Source organism: Mauremys mutica, chromosome 1 (genome assembly GCF_020497125.1).
Source record: "Mauremys mutica isolate MM-2020 ecotype Southern chromosome 1, ASM2049712v1, whole genome shotgun sequence".
In the NCBI taxonomy this organism is placed as follows: Eukaryota; Metazoa; Chordata; order Testudines; family Geoemydidae; genus Mauremys; species Mauremys mutica.
Genome location: NC_059072.1, coordinates 127149566 through 127166910, shown reverse-complemented (window position 1 = coordinate 127166910; position 17345 = coordinate 127149566). Strand labels below are relative to the sequence as shown.

General features: G+C 44.3%; 1 protein-coding gene across 2 annotated transcripts in view; it reads left to right on the top strand.

Moving 5' to 3' along the window:
* The first annotated feature begins 9388 nt into the window (after nucleotides 1-9388).
* Nucleotides 9389-17345, top strand: part of PHF21B (PHD finger protein 21B) — a 238301-nt gene continuing 230344 nt past the window's right edge. The window contains exon 1 of one of the 2 annotated variants that reach the window (XM_044995035.1): nucleotides 9389-9503. The gene's annotated coding sequence lies outside the window, so the exon portion shown is untranslated. Of the gene's footprint in view, nucleotides 9504-9858; nucleotides 10163-17345 lie in introns of those variants that run through there. The other variant, XM_044995026.1, reaches the window with a different exon arrangement.

Genomic DNA, 17345 nt, shown 5'->3' with positions numbered 1-17345 from the left:
GATGGAGCCAAGGTGACACAGCAAAACACGTGTTGTGGACTTACTTTGAGAAGCAGATAAATATTAGAAGCTTCCTGCCCTTGGCAGACCTGTGTTTGGCGCATTATAACAAAGGATATGAATAACTCCCCATCCCCTGTCCTATTCGATTTTTTTGTTTGGTGGGGCAGATGCATTGATTGCATGGCATTCTCCCCAATGAATATGGTAAAACTCTGGCCTCTGGGTAGGGTGTAGCCTCTCTCCCCCATATAAAAGAGCAGTGAAGCTTTGAGACTGAGATTTTCTAAGACACCTAAAGAATTTAGATGTGGAACTCCCATTGGAATTAATTAGAATTAGGTGTTTGAATCTCCTAGGCGGCTTGGAAAATCTCAGAGTTAATGTACAACGTATCCTTTGTATTTCTGTGATTCCTCACCTCTCCCCTACCAAGGTTGGTGCAACAAACTGGTGGAGTTTGCCTGAATCACCCTACCCTGTATACTGATCCTGCTAGGAAAGGGTTATGGGGATTCTGCTGACTCATTGAGGCAGGTAACTCATTACTCCACTGTGTATAAATGAAGCGAGAGGGGCTCTCTGGAGACAGAAGCTCTAGGGTTTGGGCTGAGCAGCACTGAGGAAGGAAATTTAGGAGCAGCCAAGTTTGGGGAGAAGGTCTGAGCTGAACTTTATCTTCTAATTGATTTCTTTTTTAAGGCCAAACCCCTGGAAGTAGGTGATTCTGGACTGTATGTACTGTGTTTGTTGAGCAGGTTTGGAAAGGCACTTGAATAGTCTAGGTATTTCTCCCATCCAAACAATGCCAAACACACACTTACCCAGATTTGTGATACTGCCACTTCTGATTAACAAAATGCTGTTCCTTCTATATCCTTTCTTGCTGCTGATGTTCCCTACAATCATGCCATTTCACAAGAGGCTAACTTTGGATAATCAGTCTCAAGTGGAACTGTTGTTAAAGAAAAGCCATAACTACCATTAGTTGATCCAATAGCTAAGTCTTGAAGGAGGTGTTTTCTGAACAATAAAAGACATGACACTTGAACCAGACTCTTTGTTGCATGCTGGGCTACATCTTTCCATTAATCAATGTGCAAAACTCCATTTTGGAATTGAGGAGGAATTCTGCAGAAAAATCCAATGACAAGATATTGCAAGTTTTAGGGGGTGTCCTCTTTTTCTTCATCCTTGAGAGGAACATACAGGAGTTCAAAGAATAATGGAAATTGAGATATACATAGCACATAGGCATATTTCCACTTACTACATTAGAGAAGCTGTTCAAGAATAATTTATCCTTTATCCCTGTAAAAATATGATCCCTTCAAAGCTAGCTAGGTTAGAGAGACCTGGGGTGATTTGCTGAGTAAAGTGCCTTTACTGCACATACCAAATCTTTAGTTTCCACAGATTATGTCATTTGCTCATAGAGAAGGGTTTGTTGCTTTAAACAAATTCTCCACTACCTTTTGGATGCATGTCTTCAAACTCTGCTTAACCAAGATTATTGAAATGTGCTCTTTTAGAAGGAAGCAACTTGAGGAGGAAGAATATTTTCTTTATGTAACTTAAGGGAAAATGCCTGACCTACCTGTCTGTCTCTCTTTCTTGTCTTCTATGAAAAGTTTAAAATAGGGGTCCAGAGATTTTGAGTGTATAGAGTAAAATTTTCAAAAAAGCCCAAGTCCCATTTTCCAAATTGACTTAAGTATCCAAGTCTCACTAAAAGTCTATGGGACTTAGATGCTTTTGAAAATTTTACCCAAATGATTTATAAGCTTTAGCTCCATTTTAAGAAGTGACTTAGAAGGCTACCTCCCATTGACTTTCAGTGAAGCTTGGGCTCCTAAGTGCCTAAGGGTATGTCTACACTAGGAAATTAGGTCAAACTTATAGAAGTCGATCTTTAGAAAGCGATTTTATACGGTCGATCGTGTATGTCCCCAGTAAGCGCAGTAGGTCGGTGGAGTGCGTCCTCAATACCGTGGCTAGCATCGACTCACGGAGTGGTGCACTGTGGGTAGCTATCCCACAGTTCCCGCAGTCTCCGCCGCCCATTGGAATTCTGGGTTAAGCTCCCAATGCCTGATGGGGCAAAAACATTGTCGCAGGTGGTTTTGGGTACATGTTGTCTGTCGCCTCTCCCTCTGTGAAAGCAATGGCAGACAATCGTTTCGTGCCTTTTTTCCATGCAGACGCCATACCACGGCAAGCATGGAGCCCACTCAGCTCAGCTCACCAACACCACTGCTGTTGTGTCCTGGGTGCAGCTGGCAGCAGATGGTGCAGTAGGTCTGCAAACCATCGTCATCCACCGCTTCCGCTGCAACTCTGCTCTCCTGCTGTTGTAAATGAGCTCGGTCTCAATTGAGTAAATGATGACTGAGCTCAATAGAGTAAATGAGCTCAGTCAACCACCACTTCTGCTGCAACTCTGCACTACTGGTGCCATGAATCCACCTCGCAGGTCCTCTTGTCGTTCGGTATAAATATCGATTCTCGTGGCATCCGTCGTCATCCACTGCTTCCGCTGCAACTCTGCTTTCCTGCTTTCTTTCAGATGCCTTACCACAGCAAGCATGGAGTCTGCTCAGCTCACCGCTGCTGTTGTCAGCATTGTAAACACCTCACACATTATCCTGCAGTATGTGCAGAACCTGCAAAAGCAGGCAAGGAGGCGACGACAGCACAATCATGATAGTGATGAGGACATGGACACAGACTTCTCTCAAAGCACGGGCCCTGGCAATCTGGACATCATAGTGGTAAAGGGGCAGGTTCATGCCATGGAACGCCAATTCTGGGCACAGAAAACAAGCACAGACTGGTGGGACCACATAATGTTGCAGGTCTGGGATGATTCCCAGTGGCTGCGAAACTTTCGCATGCGTAAGGGCACTTTCATGGAACTTTGTGACTTGCTTTCCCCTGCCCTGAAGCGCAAGAATACCAAGATGAGAGCAGCTCTCACAGTTCACAAGCGAGTGGCGATAGCCCTCTGGAAGCTTGCAACACCAGATAGCTACTGGTTAGTCGGGAATCAATTTGGAGTGGGTGAATCTACTGTGTGGGCTGCTGTGATCCAAGTAGCCAATGCAATCACTGAGCTGCTGCTATCAAGGGTAGTGACTCTGGGAAATGTGCAGGTCATAGCGGATGGCTTTGCTGCAATGGGATTCCCTAACTGTGATGGGGCGATAGACGGAATGCATATCCCTATCTTGGCACCGGACCACCTTGGCAGCCAATACATAAACCGCAAGGGGTACTTTTTCATGGTGCTGCAAGCACTGGTGTATCACAAGGGACATTTCACCGACATCAATGTGGGATCGCCGGGAAAGGTACATGACGCTCACATCTTCAGGAACTCTGGTCTGTTTGAACAGCTGCAGGAAGGGACTTACTTCCCAGACCAGAAAATAATTGTTGGGGATGTTGAAATGCCTATAGTTATCCTTGGGGACCCAGCCTACTCCTTAATGCCATGGCTCATGAAGCCATACGCAGGCACTCGGGACAGTAGTAAGGAGCAGTTCAACTATAGACTGAGCAAGTGCAGAGTGGTGGTAGAATGTGCATTTAGACGTTTAAAAGCTCGCTGGCACAGTTTACCGACTCGGTTAGACCTCAGGAAACCAATATTCCAATTGTTATTGCTGCTTGCTGTGCACTCCACAATATCTGTGAGAGTAAGGGGGAGACGTTTATGGCGGGGTGGGAGGTTGAGGCAAATTGCCTCGCCACTGATTACGTTCAGCCAGACACCAGGGCGGTTAGAAGAGCACAGCAGGGTGCGCTGTGCATCAGAGAAGCTTTGAAAACCAGTTTCATGACTGGCCAGGCTACTGTGTGACAGTTTTGTTTGTTTCTCCTTGATGAAAACCTGTCCCCTTGGTTCACTCTACTTCCCTGTAAGCCAACTGCCCTCCCCCCTTCAATCACCGCTTGCAGAGGCAATAAAGTCATTATTGTTAAAAAATCATGCATTCTTTATTAATTCATCACACAAATAGGGCGATAACTGCCAAGGGAGGGGAGGGAAAGGAGGGAAGCACCAGGTGGGATGGTGGATGAGAGGAGGAGGGAAGGACAAGGCCACACTGCAGTTCAAAACTTATTGAATGCCAGCCTTCTGTTGCTTGGGCAGTCCTCTGGGTGAAGTGGTTGGGTGCCTGGAGCCCTCCCCATCCCCGCTTTCTTGGGCGTCTGGGTGAGGAGGATATGGAACATGGGGAGGAGGGCAGGCGGTTACACATGGGCTGCAGCGGCGGTCTGTGCTCCTGCTGCCTTTCCTGCAGCTCCACCAGACACCGGAGCATGTCAGTTTGATCCCCCAGTAGCCTCAGCATTTCATCCTGCCTCCTCTCATCTTGCTGCCTCCACCTCGCATCTTGCTCCCGCCACCTCTCATCTTGCCTGTCCCTCATTTTCTGCTTTCCTGGACTGTGCCATTGTTTGCCTCCATGTATTCTGCTGAGCTCTTTCAGTGCGGGAGGACTGCATGAGCTCAGAGAACATTTCATAGCGAGTGCGTTTTTTTCGCCTCCTTATCTGCGCTAGCCTCTGGGACAGAGATGATAGGCGGAGCGTTGAAACATTTGCAGCTGTGGGAGGAAAAAATGAGAGAGTAGTATTTAAAAAGACACATTTTAGAGAACAATGGGTAGACTCTTTCATGGTGAACCAAGCTGTTAACATGACACAGCACATGTGCTTTCGGTACAAGGTCTCATTTTACCTCTTATATTCAGGGCCTGCCAGTTTGGTGTGAGAGATCACACACGCAGGGCCGGGCAACAGAATTTGGCTTGCAGGCAGCCATGGTAAGCCGCAGTCTTTTGGTTTCTTCAACCTTCATAACATGTGGGAATGGTTTCAAACATCAGCACCCTCCTTTCCCATACCAAGCACCCGTTGGGTTGGCCATTTAAAAGGTTGTACTGGCCGCAAATGCATCCCAAGTCTTCAGGGCAAATTAATAATTAAACATGCTTGCTTTTAAACCATGCATTATATTTACAAAGGTACACTCACCAAAGGTGCCTTCTCCGGCTTCATGGTCCGTGAGTCCGCCTTGGGAGGGTATAGGCTCCAGAGTGATAAACAGTTCCTGGCTGTTGGGGAGAATGGTTTCTCCACTTGTGTGCTGTGCGCTATTCTCATCCTCCTCCATCTCCTCGTCCCCAAAATCCTCATCCCTGTTGCATGAGTCTCCCCCATTGCAGGTGTCCACAGACAGGGGTGGGGTAGTGGGAGGGCTCCCCCCTAGAATTGCATGCAGCTCATCATAGAAGTGGCATGTCTGGGGCTCTGAACTGGAGAGGCCATTTGCCTCTTTGGTTTTTTGGTAGGCTTGCCTGAGCTCAATTTTCATGCAGCACTGCTGCGGGTCCCTGTTGTAGCCTCTGTCCATCATGCCCTTGGAGATTTTTTTCAAATATTTTGGCATTTTGTCTTTTGGAACGGAGTTCTGGTAGCACGGATTAATCTCCCCAAACAGCAATCAGATCCAGTCCCTCCCGTTAGGTCCATGCTGGAGCTCTTTTGCGATTCTGGGACTGCATGGTCACCTGTGCTGATGAGCTCGCCACGCTGGACAAACAGGAAATGAAATTCAAAAGTTTCTGGGGCTTTTTCTGTGTACCTGGCTAGTGTATCTGAGTTGAAAGTGCTGTCCAGAGCGCTCACAATGGAACACTTTGGGATAGCTCCCGGAGGCCAATACCATCGAATTGCATCCACACTACCCCAAATTTGACCTGGCAATGTTGATTTCAGCGCTAATCCCCTTGCCAGGGAGGAGTACAGAAATCAATTTTAAGAGTCCTTTAAGTCAACAAAATGGCTTCATCGTGTGGACGGGTGCAGGGTTAAATCGATCTAACGCTGCTAAATTCGACCTAAACTCGTAGTGTAGGCCAGGGCTAAGTCACGTCTGAAAATGGGGCTTAAGCATCTAAATCATTTAGATGCATTTAAAAATGTTACCCATCATCTTGTATTAGTGACTATATGGCTCAATTTGTAATGTTGTGGCCTAAAGTTTCTAAAGGGACTAGTGAATTTTGCTACTTCAAGTTTTGGGTGCCTGCTGCAAGACACCTTAGTGGCCTAATTTTCAGAAAGTGTTGTACACCTACCATCTAAAAATCTGGCCTAATTCTGCATCTACTGAAATCAACAGGAATTTTACCATTCAATCTAATAGGCACAACATTAGGTCAATGCTGAGTGCTTTTGAAAATCACACTGCACTGCTTTAAATCTAACAGAAACAAAAACAATAGGTGATGGGATTATACTTTATGCTGACGTAACAGTGGTAAATCAGGGGTTGATACACTCTTAGGACCTGACTGAGAAGCTCTGCACAGGTGCTCTCCTTTGAACGGACATTCCTTCTGCGCATCTATGTTCATTGGGAAGGTGGAAGTCATAGATCTCAAAGTACTTCTCCATGAGTAAGGGTTAACTCCATTGGCTTGACCAGCCTTTCCCAAACATCCAGGACCATCCGTGAGATCTTGAGTGCAGCATCCTTGCAGTGTTTGCTATATACATTACATTATATATACGTTACATTAATAGGGCCTAAATCTTCACTGCCTTGCACCTTGTGTGGTCATTTACACCTGTATAAAAGTGAGTCCAAAGTGGGTGTAAAATACTACCAGAACAGAAATATTACAAGTTTATGCCCCCAGTGTAAATAAATGCACATGTTGCAGTGGAGAATCAAACTTCCAATATCCAACTGATTGCTTTGTAAGGGGCTGTGGGGTACCTGATACGTGAAAGGTGCTATGCAAAGACACATTCTATATTTAGAGCGAGAATGCATTGGGGGAAGAATGGAGCAGACTTTTCTTCCCACTCCACAAGTTAGGAATGACTGCATTGTGTGTGATTTTTTTTTTCAGGGATGAGTGAAATAACTCGTTACCTGTCCACAGTCATGCCCAGCAAGAGAAAAATATATTGTTTATTCTGTTTGCTGCAAATTCTGTATTATACTTGTATCACTTCAGCTCTTTTTCATACAAGCAGCATGGCAGCACTGCTGCTGAGATTTGCAAATGGGCCAAGAGTTTGTTTTTAATATACTTTTCTTTTATGGAGTGCCTGTGTTTTTTCCAAAGCCTTTTTACCTGTGGGCACAGTGGCTTAGTGGAGACTTTGAGTGACTTTCCAAGGACTAAGATAAAACCAAAAATCCAGGTGCTGATTTATAGTGCATTATAGCCCACTGACAGTTATTTTTTCAACTCATTGGACAGTATTTTGCAGTCAACAGGCCAAATTCTACCTTTGGATGTGCACACATTGTTCCTACTGATGTGAATGGAAATTATGCACACACCCAAGAGAGGTAGTTAGCTTCATCTTGAAGCTCAACTTCTGCTGAGTAGGCCTGATCCTGCCCCCCATGCACAGGCAAAATACCCTGGTGTATGTAATAAGAATATGATGTAGTTAGGGGACAATCAGGAAAAAGTGAAAGAGATGCAAGACGAGAGAGAACAAGAAATCTTACTAGCACAAAAATGGGGGAACAAGGAAGAGTGGTGCAGCATAATGGGAGTGTGATGGGGTATACAAACTCCACTCTGGGACAGAAGGGGTTAAAGGACTATACTGAGCTCAGCTGGCTCCATGCCTCCAGCCCTGCAGAGCATGCGCCAAATGGAGGCAGGGTTAAAAAGGGAACAACCCAACTCAGAAGGAGGAGGAGTGCAGACCTCCTGCAAGGTTCCTAGGGGGGACGAGACAGTATGCAGAGCCCAGCTGGGGTCAGCAGGTTTTCCTTCTTTTTTCTTTTCTTATCTGAGACCAGTAGCATTGGTATGAAGTGACCCAGGGAAGGTAGCTTAGAGGCTCCTTCCCGGAGGCCAAATGCTGCTGACCTTCCTAGGGCCCTGTGTCAGAGCCCAGTTGAGTAGCAGTTCCAGGCTCTCCTACCATTGTCCCTGCAATGAGCAGATGCTAACAGCTAGGATCCTCTGCCTCTAGTGGCCCCCATTATAGGGAGGAATGCTTTGATTTGACAATGGCAGGAAATCGAATTGATTGCAACCAGTGGGCTTGAGGCTACAAGTTGAAGAGCACCTGATGCAAGTCACTGAGACCCACATCTTCAAAAGGAATTTAGGCAGATAGGTCCCATTGAAATCAATGGGAATTAGGCACCTACATATCTGGGCCTGAGCACCCTCAAATCCCACTGAAGTTATGAACCTTTGACACTATGGAGCTGAGGATCTGGCTCTTTGTGTTTCTGGAGCTCTGTGTACAATAGCTGGGTTGTAGAGAATATGCTGAGAATGCTTGATAGAAAATCTCATGGACCAAATCAGGCAGGTTTCTGATGGAGACAATGGAAATTTGTCTGCATAAAGACAGAGTGAAGACAGAGTCTCAAGTTTCGGGCCTATCTGTTCAACTAGGATAGCCAATTTTGTGGAATTATTTTAGGGGCAAGTGAAAGTGAGTATTATTATCAATATGTGATGTTTTGGTCTGACAATATTATGTAAGAGCTTTTTACTCCAAAATTGCTGTGTATCAGCTTTTGGATGATGACTAGACCATTTAACATCCTCTGTTATTACCCAGACATTTTAGCTTCTTCGCTTTTTGATTTGTTCTCCTTGCACAGCTTCTTTATCTGTTCAAGTTTGAAGAGGTTTTATTTTTGTCTTGAATGATGTTACAAATTTCACCTAGGAGTCAGGATGTGTATATCTTCTTTTACTGCTGCAGAAATCTAAACAAGAAAATAAAACATAACTAATTCTGTATCAAAATGTTCTAGACTAGTTATGAGCTGTGTGGGTATTTATTTATTTATTTATTGTACAAGAGATCTTTGTTCCCTTCAGTCACTCCTCAAGCTGAAGAACAAAAATGCAACTAAATGGAATAGGGTAACATGGAATGATGGTCTTTTCATCCCTTCTGCTATTCAAGCAGTGAATGGGAAGTTTTGGATTATGTCCCTTTAACAGTAGAAGGGATGAGGGAGGATGCTTTCTGGGCACATGGAAATGGCTGTTGGATTTGGGCAACTGTGAATGAGAGCTGGATTAGGCCAGTTGGAGAAAGGAGAAAAAGAGTGAGAAAATCTTATTGTCAGCACCTGTGAGGAGGAAGGAAAACTGCCAGTGGGTGAAAGTTAACAGAAAGCTGTGTGATGAATTTGCTGAGTAGTCAGAGGTCAGCACAGGTCAGGGTGGGGAATTGGACAATAAACTTAATTTGCTGCTGCTCTTCTTTGCCTGCTCCGGAGGGATGTAGGTTGCCAAGAATGGGAGGTTCTATGGCAGTTGAGAGGCAGTTGATGAGGAGTGTGTCTGGGGATCTTGGGAGGAACATGGTGGTTGGAGGCAGGTGGCAGTGAAGATTGGAACCCATCAGGGGCTAGCGTCTTTGGGCTGACTAGCTGAAGAGCCTTAAGTGCTTGCTGGAGCCATTCTGCACCTGGTGTGCTACCAAAGGTCGGTGCTCCATGGCACTTCAACAACCTTGCAAGGGAGTATGAAGGTGCTGAATAAAACATGTGAGGGAAGCAGCATCAGGGAAGCAAAGGTGTGATGAAGAAAGAAAGAGCAGGAGGAGAAAGTAAGGAACCAACAGAACTGCATAGAAAGTGGCAGAGAGAGAGAAACATAGCCAGAGAAATCTGGCTGGAAAGATAAGTGAGCTCCTGTCCTAACCCAAGGTGTAGCTGAGGTGTTTCTTACAGGTGGGTCAAGAGGACAGCAATAACTATGGGCCAACCCTTCCCCCAGATAAATGGTGCCGAGGGGATGAAACGAACAAAAATCGTGCTCTCCTGGCACAGATTCTATGGAAAGGAGTGGAAGGGAAGGAAAGCATCACTCTCCCAGCATCACATGGAAGGGGCTCTGTGCACAGTGAAAGCTCTGCAGGTTTAGGAAGGGAATGACTGAGAGTAAAGGGCCAGGACAAGAGACTGGGAAACAATAAGAGCACAGCTCATGAGGTAGCCATGATGCCAGAGGAGGCGACTTGGGGGGGCAACTCAAAGGACCAGACATCTATATAGATATCCCAGCTTCCTGCTGGATTGCCCCACAGATCTTGGGACTTCCCCAAGTCCACAGTACCTTAAACCCCTGACCTATTTAAGACGGTGAGTTGTGAACTTCATGAATTGCAACACATGGTGTTTCCTACTGAACTTTGCCTTTCCTGCAGGTTTTTCCATGGAAGGCATGATTTATCTGTATTTCTTATTTTCCAATAAGTACATTATCTTCTCTAAAGCCCAATCTTTGAGGAAGATGACCTCACAGAAAGGGAAGAAGGAAAATTGTGTAGGCTGGAGATAAATAGGAAAGTTGGGGTCAAATGCTGAAGATTTTTAACTAGATTAGCTGACCTGAAGTCCCTCTGTGTGGCTAGTGGGTCCACTGTCCTTCCTGCTAGAACAGCTGGTCCTCGTACACCTTCATAGTCATTGTGCCATGCTACTACATGCACAAAGTGTTATTGCTCATGTAGGGGAGTGTTGGCTAAACGAGCCTGAATCTCCATGGTGCCTGGCCATAGGCTTTAGGCACCTTTTCTAGGACAGCAGGTGTTGAGCAACTGTTCCCCCTTTTTAAGGTGGCCATGTTCCAATTATCTCTAGAACCCAATGTCAATTTGTGAAGAGGGGCTTTTCCAGGCTCAAAGCAGAGGGAACCTATAGTTAAGCCAGTGCAGTGGTTCTCAACCTATTTACCATTGTGGGCTGCATCCAATACTACCTGTATGGCCCCGAGGATGTCACATGGGCCGCTGCTATGTGCTGATTGGGCTGCAGATTGAGAACCACTGAGCCAGTGAGTGCCTTCACAGGGATCACCAGTTTGTGGCTCACTTCTGTACATGTTTGACATATGGGTACTAGAAGTAACTATATAGCAAAAAGAGGGATGGGGCATTTTCAAAGGCACATATGGGAATTAGGCACTATCAACGGCAGTGGGGTGCCTAGCTCCTCTTTATAAATCAGTAATAATTTCTGATAAGGATAAACATTATAATATCATGCAGGGATTCAGGATTAAAACAGGGTTAAAACAGCAACGCCCAGAATAGTAGACTCTAGGCATCCATTACTAGTTATACTGCATGACTGTCATATCTGACAATGTCACGGCATCTTGTGAGTTCTCTTGTGGCTGTAGAGTCTAATCTGCAAGGAGCAAGGTCATAAACAGATATCACATAGGAATGTGTAGGCTTGCATTGAAGACTTGGCATGACATTTAGCTCTTTCTTTGATCACTTTTTCGCATCTGTCTTTCTCAAAGTGATTACAACCTTTACTGATAGTTGCTCTCCATTCAGGTCTGTCATTGGCTGTATCTTTGAAATTATCAATATTTATGCCACATAAGTTGAGATTCTACTTTTAAAAGTGTTGCTGAAGTGTTTACATTGACCATCCTTCCTGTGCTTTCTGAGTTCCAGCTCACCATAGAGGACTTTTTTCAGCGAGTTCATCATCATCCAATCTAATAACATGACCTGTTCACCTAAGCAGAGCTTTGATAATCATTACCTAGATGCTGGTTGTTTTTGCTTTTTCAAGGATGTTGATGTTTGACACTTTGTCTTGCCAGTGGACCTTCAGACTAGAGCAAAGACAATACATTAAAATTTTCAAGTTGTTTGATGTCTGTGGTAACTGTCCATGTTTCACGCCTGTACAAAAGGGATGCTGTCACTGCTGCATTGTATATCATTGGTTTTGTTGACAGTTTGATGGTATGCTGGTTGAGTATCCCATGGCAACCTTCTGAAGACCTCACTTGCCTTTCATATTCTGTTTGATATTACTTGAGATGGTACTGCCAAGGTAGTTAAAGGGACTGATGTTCTTTAGGTTTGTACCATCGATGGTGATGTTTGGCTCAGTGGTGGTAGTGGATGGGTCTGGCTGGAAGATGGCTTCAGTTTTTTCCAGGCTGTTGGTGAGTCCAACGTATTTAGTTGCTGCTGAGAACCTATCAAGGGTAAGCTGCAGGTCACTTTTACTATAACTAAGTGTTTGTCTACACTGTGCTGCACCATAGACTACAGAGGTATGAATTGCATACCAAAACGTACTCTAACTGCCTTCTGGGGATGCTACTGTTTAAAGAGGACTCTGTTAATATGAACTAGGTACCTTTTTAGTTCACACTAGCAGCATCCACATAGGGCAGTTAGTCCATTTTGATGCACTGTGCAATTCACACACCCATAGTCTGCACTGCAGCATAGTGTAGACATACTCTTACTAGAGGACAGTCCTCTGCAGAAAGGGCTTCACATGTGAGTTCCTCAAGGACTTTTGTCTGTGTAGAAAGCTTTTGGAGATTGTGTAGAAAGCTTTTGGAGTTTTCCATCAGTTCTGTACTTTCTATAGATGCTCTTCTGAAAGTTGACAATTATGTAATTCAGAATGGCTGTTAAGAAGAGACCAAAGAGGACCGGTGCCAGCATGTAGCTTTGTTTTGAGAAGCCACTATCTGAGAGTACTTGACCAGCCATGTCTTCATGGAATTGATGTATGATATTAATGAAATGTGTGGGACAGCCAAACTTTTATAGAATTTTCCAGAGGAAATTTCTGCTCACAGTGTCAAACATTAGTTACACAAAAGACAAGAGAATACAGCTGGAGACATGTAGCCACTATATACTTAATTTTGCATATATGGATGCAAAACTTTCAGTGACAGACACATTGCATTTACTGCACAGTGGTGTGCCATGACTCTTTTAGCAAGACTTGCACCAACACACTTGCATGCCTGAGGTGGTCCAAAATTGTGTCCTCCATGCAACATGACCTTGCATGTACAGTAAGTGCAAGGTCATGTTGTGCAGAAAATGCCACTTTGTTCTACAAAATGGTGTTCCTCATGGTGGCCAGATAGAATCATCCTGCAGGCTGCCTGTTGAACACAGCTGATTGGGCATGCGTAGATGGCATGCCACCGATTGCACATTATTGTTATTGTATACTTAAAATATATATTGTATCCAAAAGTACACATCAAGGCTCTATGAACCTGAACTTCACTGTGAGAAAGGGAAGAGCTCATGTGGGGGACTTCTGGGAGCACTGCTCCTACAGAAGCCAGGAGCAGTGATAATACCTCCAAGGGTGGGAGAGAGTGTGCTTACCTATGGGATATGCAACACTTGATGGGGCAGCATGTGCTTCTCTCAGTGCTACATCAATTAGCTGGTGCTCAAGAGGAGCAGAGCTATAACCATTCCCCACCAGGCTTAGGCATACCTCTGTGGAGCGCCGCCAGTAGTGTTGGCTAGTCTCCCTTCCCCCTTGCACTCCCTAGCCAAATTATGGCTACCCTCTATACAAGAACACAGATGGAATTGGGCTCACTGTGACTCTTTTCCCTCTAGTACCAGCCATTACACATCATAATTTGGTCACCAAGATTTCATCATGCTGGAGTACATTCCATAAAGCTGTTAAAGTTTTTACAGATAGCAGTAGAAAATTATTGCTGAAATATGTTTGACAGATTAATATATTTTACACAATTGCCTATACAACAGATAGAACGGTATCAATAGATGAATAGCAATCAACTTCATTATGTTTAGTGCTTTATATTGATGTTTCCTGGATATTGTAATCTGTGACCCATCATTGCATTGTGAACATATAAGCCAATTCTTGAATGGCAAAGATGTTGAAGCAAACTTTCAAACTATTTTCCTACAGTCATCTCATTGGTATGGTAGGGATAAAATAAGAACTCCTTGCAGGTCATTTTTATAAAGGTTTAAGTTTACTGTTTGGGGGGACCCTCCAACATTCTCAAATAACAAAAGTTAGGCAAAATGCAACTACCAATTGTATTGTGATGAAAGAATAATTATTTTATAATACTCAAAAAGATGATTTGCTGTTGTAGGTCTATGCATGCTTTTTATAACAATACAAAACTATGATCGGAAACAGTCAGCAGACTAGCAATAGAGTCATGAGTAATACATAAATCATGCTTCAATTAATATAACTCAGTCAATTGTTAGATTTTTATTATTTTATTTATTTGTATTACCATAGTACATAGGAGCCCTAGTCATGGGCCAGGCCTGTTGTGGTAAATGCTGTACAAATGTAGAAAAAGACTGTCCAGCTTAGGACCTGATACTGATTTCTCATGAGTTTTACACTCATATAACAATTGATTTCAATGGAGTTACTTCTGATTTACAAAGACTTTAGGCCCTTATCTTGTAAATGCTTACTCGTAAGAGTAACTTTAAATCTGTGAATAGACTCATTCAGGTCAATAGGATTCCCTGCATGCATAACCCAATGTTACTCATGTGGTTTCAGGGTCTGAGCTTTACTGGGTATAACCAGCAAACCTTTACTTTTGTTGGGCCATGATCTTGCAAATACTTGTGCACATATGTAACTGTGCTTCTAGGAGTAGGTCCATTAGCTCACATTCATAAAGTGTTCCATGTGCATAAGTGTTTGCACAGGATTGGTCTCTTAGTCCTTATTCTTCTGAGTAAGGGCTGTAAAACCAAGTCCATATGTGATAAAGTAGTAGGACTTTACCGTTTATCTTGACCTTTTAGGTCACCAACTAGTTATTTATCATGAAATCTAATAAATTCTGTTATAAGTTGAGTTTAAGAAAAAGTAGTTAGAGAAATCAGCAGGTAGTTGAAGCCTAACTATTTAGATTGTTTAAATAAGATTTTATGATTATGATTTATTAATATAATATTTCATTAAAAAACCCATGATATAACAAAAAACAACCGCCATCATATACACACTACTAAAACACTCTATTTATTTGGATTTAAACTTTTCCATGCAATGTTTGCAATCCAAACACAGAAAAAGTGCTCTAGAGAAAGAGCACCAGAAAGTGAAACTGACTAGTCTATTTTCATTGTTCAAGCCAAATGTTCAAAAAAGTGAACAAATGGTGAAAAGTAAATTAGATTTTTTTAATTTGGTCAATTTCAATAAGAAATATGTTGATAGTAACACAAATAAAGATTTTTAAAATAAATATATATCACGATTTTAGTGTTTCCAATAGCTAAGGTTGAAACAAGCTTTTAATTTTATGTCTGCTTAAGACACCTCATTCATAATTGTGCCAAACCAAGAACAAGCCACCTTGAATTTCACAGACACGACCTTATGTCAGGGTAGGATAGAATATTTCTGGAAAGTCTAATGGAAATTGGCAAGATTTTTCTTTTCTTAACATCTTAGATACTTTATGTTTGATTTAGTAGATTTGTCTTGGTAGGTATTGGTGTCTTTATTTGGGGAGAAAGATTTCTATAGTTAAAAGTTTTATGTCCAAGCACTGCTGTAGCACTGTGGTGTTCTGCCAGTTTCCGTATGGTAGGTTAGTATCAGTAAGATTGCAGCTTGAAATCACTATAAGAATGAGAGTATTATCAGGGTACTAGTATGGAACTCATTAATGTAGAGGCTGAACACTTAATTAGGTATGTTCTTTATTTTGAGAGTCAGAGATAAAATTAACCTGAGCTGTGTTTGTGGTTTTGAATGTCACTAAGGGTACGTCCATACTACCCGCCCGGGTCGGCGGGTAGCGATCGACTTCTCGGAGTTCGATATATCGTGTCTGATCTAGACGCGATATATCGAACTCCGAACGCGCTCCCGTTGACTCCGGAACTCCACCACGGCGAACGGCGGTGGCGGAGTCGATGGGGGAGCCGCGGACTTTGATCCCGCGCCGTGAGAACGGGTAAGTACTTCGAACAAGGTACTTCGAGTTCAGCTACGCTATTTGCGTAGCTGAACTTGCGTACCTTAGTTCGAACCTCCCCCCCCCACCAGTGTAGACCAGGCCTAAGGCTTGTCCACACACACAAGTTGCACTGGTTTGACTAAAGAGGTGATTTTGCATTGATTTAGTTAAACTGGTGCTGCTTTGGTTATGATCTCTCTTAGGGTAAGTCTACACTATGGGATTATTCCGATTTTACAGAAACCGGTTTTTTAAAACAGATTGTATAAAGTCGAGTGCACGCGACCACACTAAGCACATTAATTCGGCGGTGTGCATCCATGTACCGAGGCTAGCGTCGATTTCCTCAGCGTTGCACTGTGGGTAGCTATCCCATAGTTCCCGCAGTCTCCCCCGCCCATTGGAATGCTGGGTTGAGATCCCAGTGCCCGATGGGGCAAAAAACATTGTCGCGGGTGCTTCTGGGTACAGCCTCACCCCTCCCTCCGTGCAAGTAGCAGACAACCGTTTCGCGCCTTTTTTCCTGGGTAAACTGTGCAGACACCATTCCATGGCAAGCATGGACCCTGCTGAGCTCAAGACAGCTCATGGACGTTTTAAACACCTTGCGCATTCTCGTGCAGTCAATGCTGAACCGGGACCTGCAAAGCCAGGCGAGGAGGCAGCGGCTACGGCAGCGCGGCGACGAGAGTGATGAGGACATGGACACAGAATTCTGTCAAACCGTGGGCCCCTGTGCTTTGGAGATCTTGCTGGTAATGGGGCAGGTTCTAGCCATTGAACGCCAATTTTGGGCCCGGGAAACAAGCACAGACTGGTGGGACCGCATAGTGTTGCAGGTGTGGGACGATTCCCAGTGGCTGCGAAACTTTCGCATGCGTAAGGGCACTTTCATGGAACTTTGTGACTTGCTTTCCCCTGCCCTGAAGCGCCAGAATACAAAGATGAGAGCAGCCCTCACAGTTGAGAAGCGAGTGGCGATAGCCCTGTGGAAGCTTGCAACACCAGACAGCTACCGGTCAGTCGGGAATCAATTTGGAGTGGGCAACTCTACTGTGGGGGCTTCTGTGATGCAAGTTGCCAAAGCAATCACTAAGCTGCTGCTACGAAAGGTAGTGACTCTGGGAAATGTGCAGGTCATAGTGGATGGCTTTGCTGCAATGGGATTCCCTAACTGTGGTGGGGCAATAGATGGAACCCATATCCCTATCTTGGCACCGGAGCACCAGGGCACCCACTACATAAACCACAAGGGTACTTTTCCATGGTGCTGCAAGTACTGGTGGATCACAAGGGACGTTTCACCAACATCCACGTGGGATGGCCGGGAAGGGTTCATGACGCTCGCGTCTTCAGGAACACTACTCTGTTTAAACGGCTGCAGCAAGGGAATTACTTCCCAGACCAGAAATTAACAGTTGGGGATGTTGAAATGCCTGTAGTTATCCTGGGGGACCCAGCCTATCCCTTGATGCCATGGCTCATGAAGCCATACACAGGCAGCCTGGACAGTAGTCAGGAGCTGTACAACTACAGGCTGAG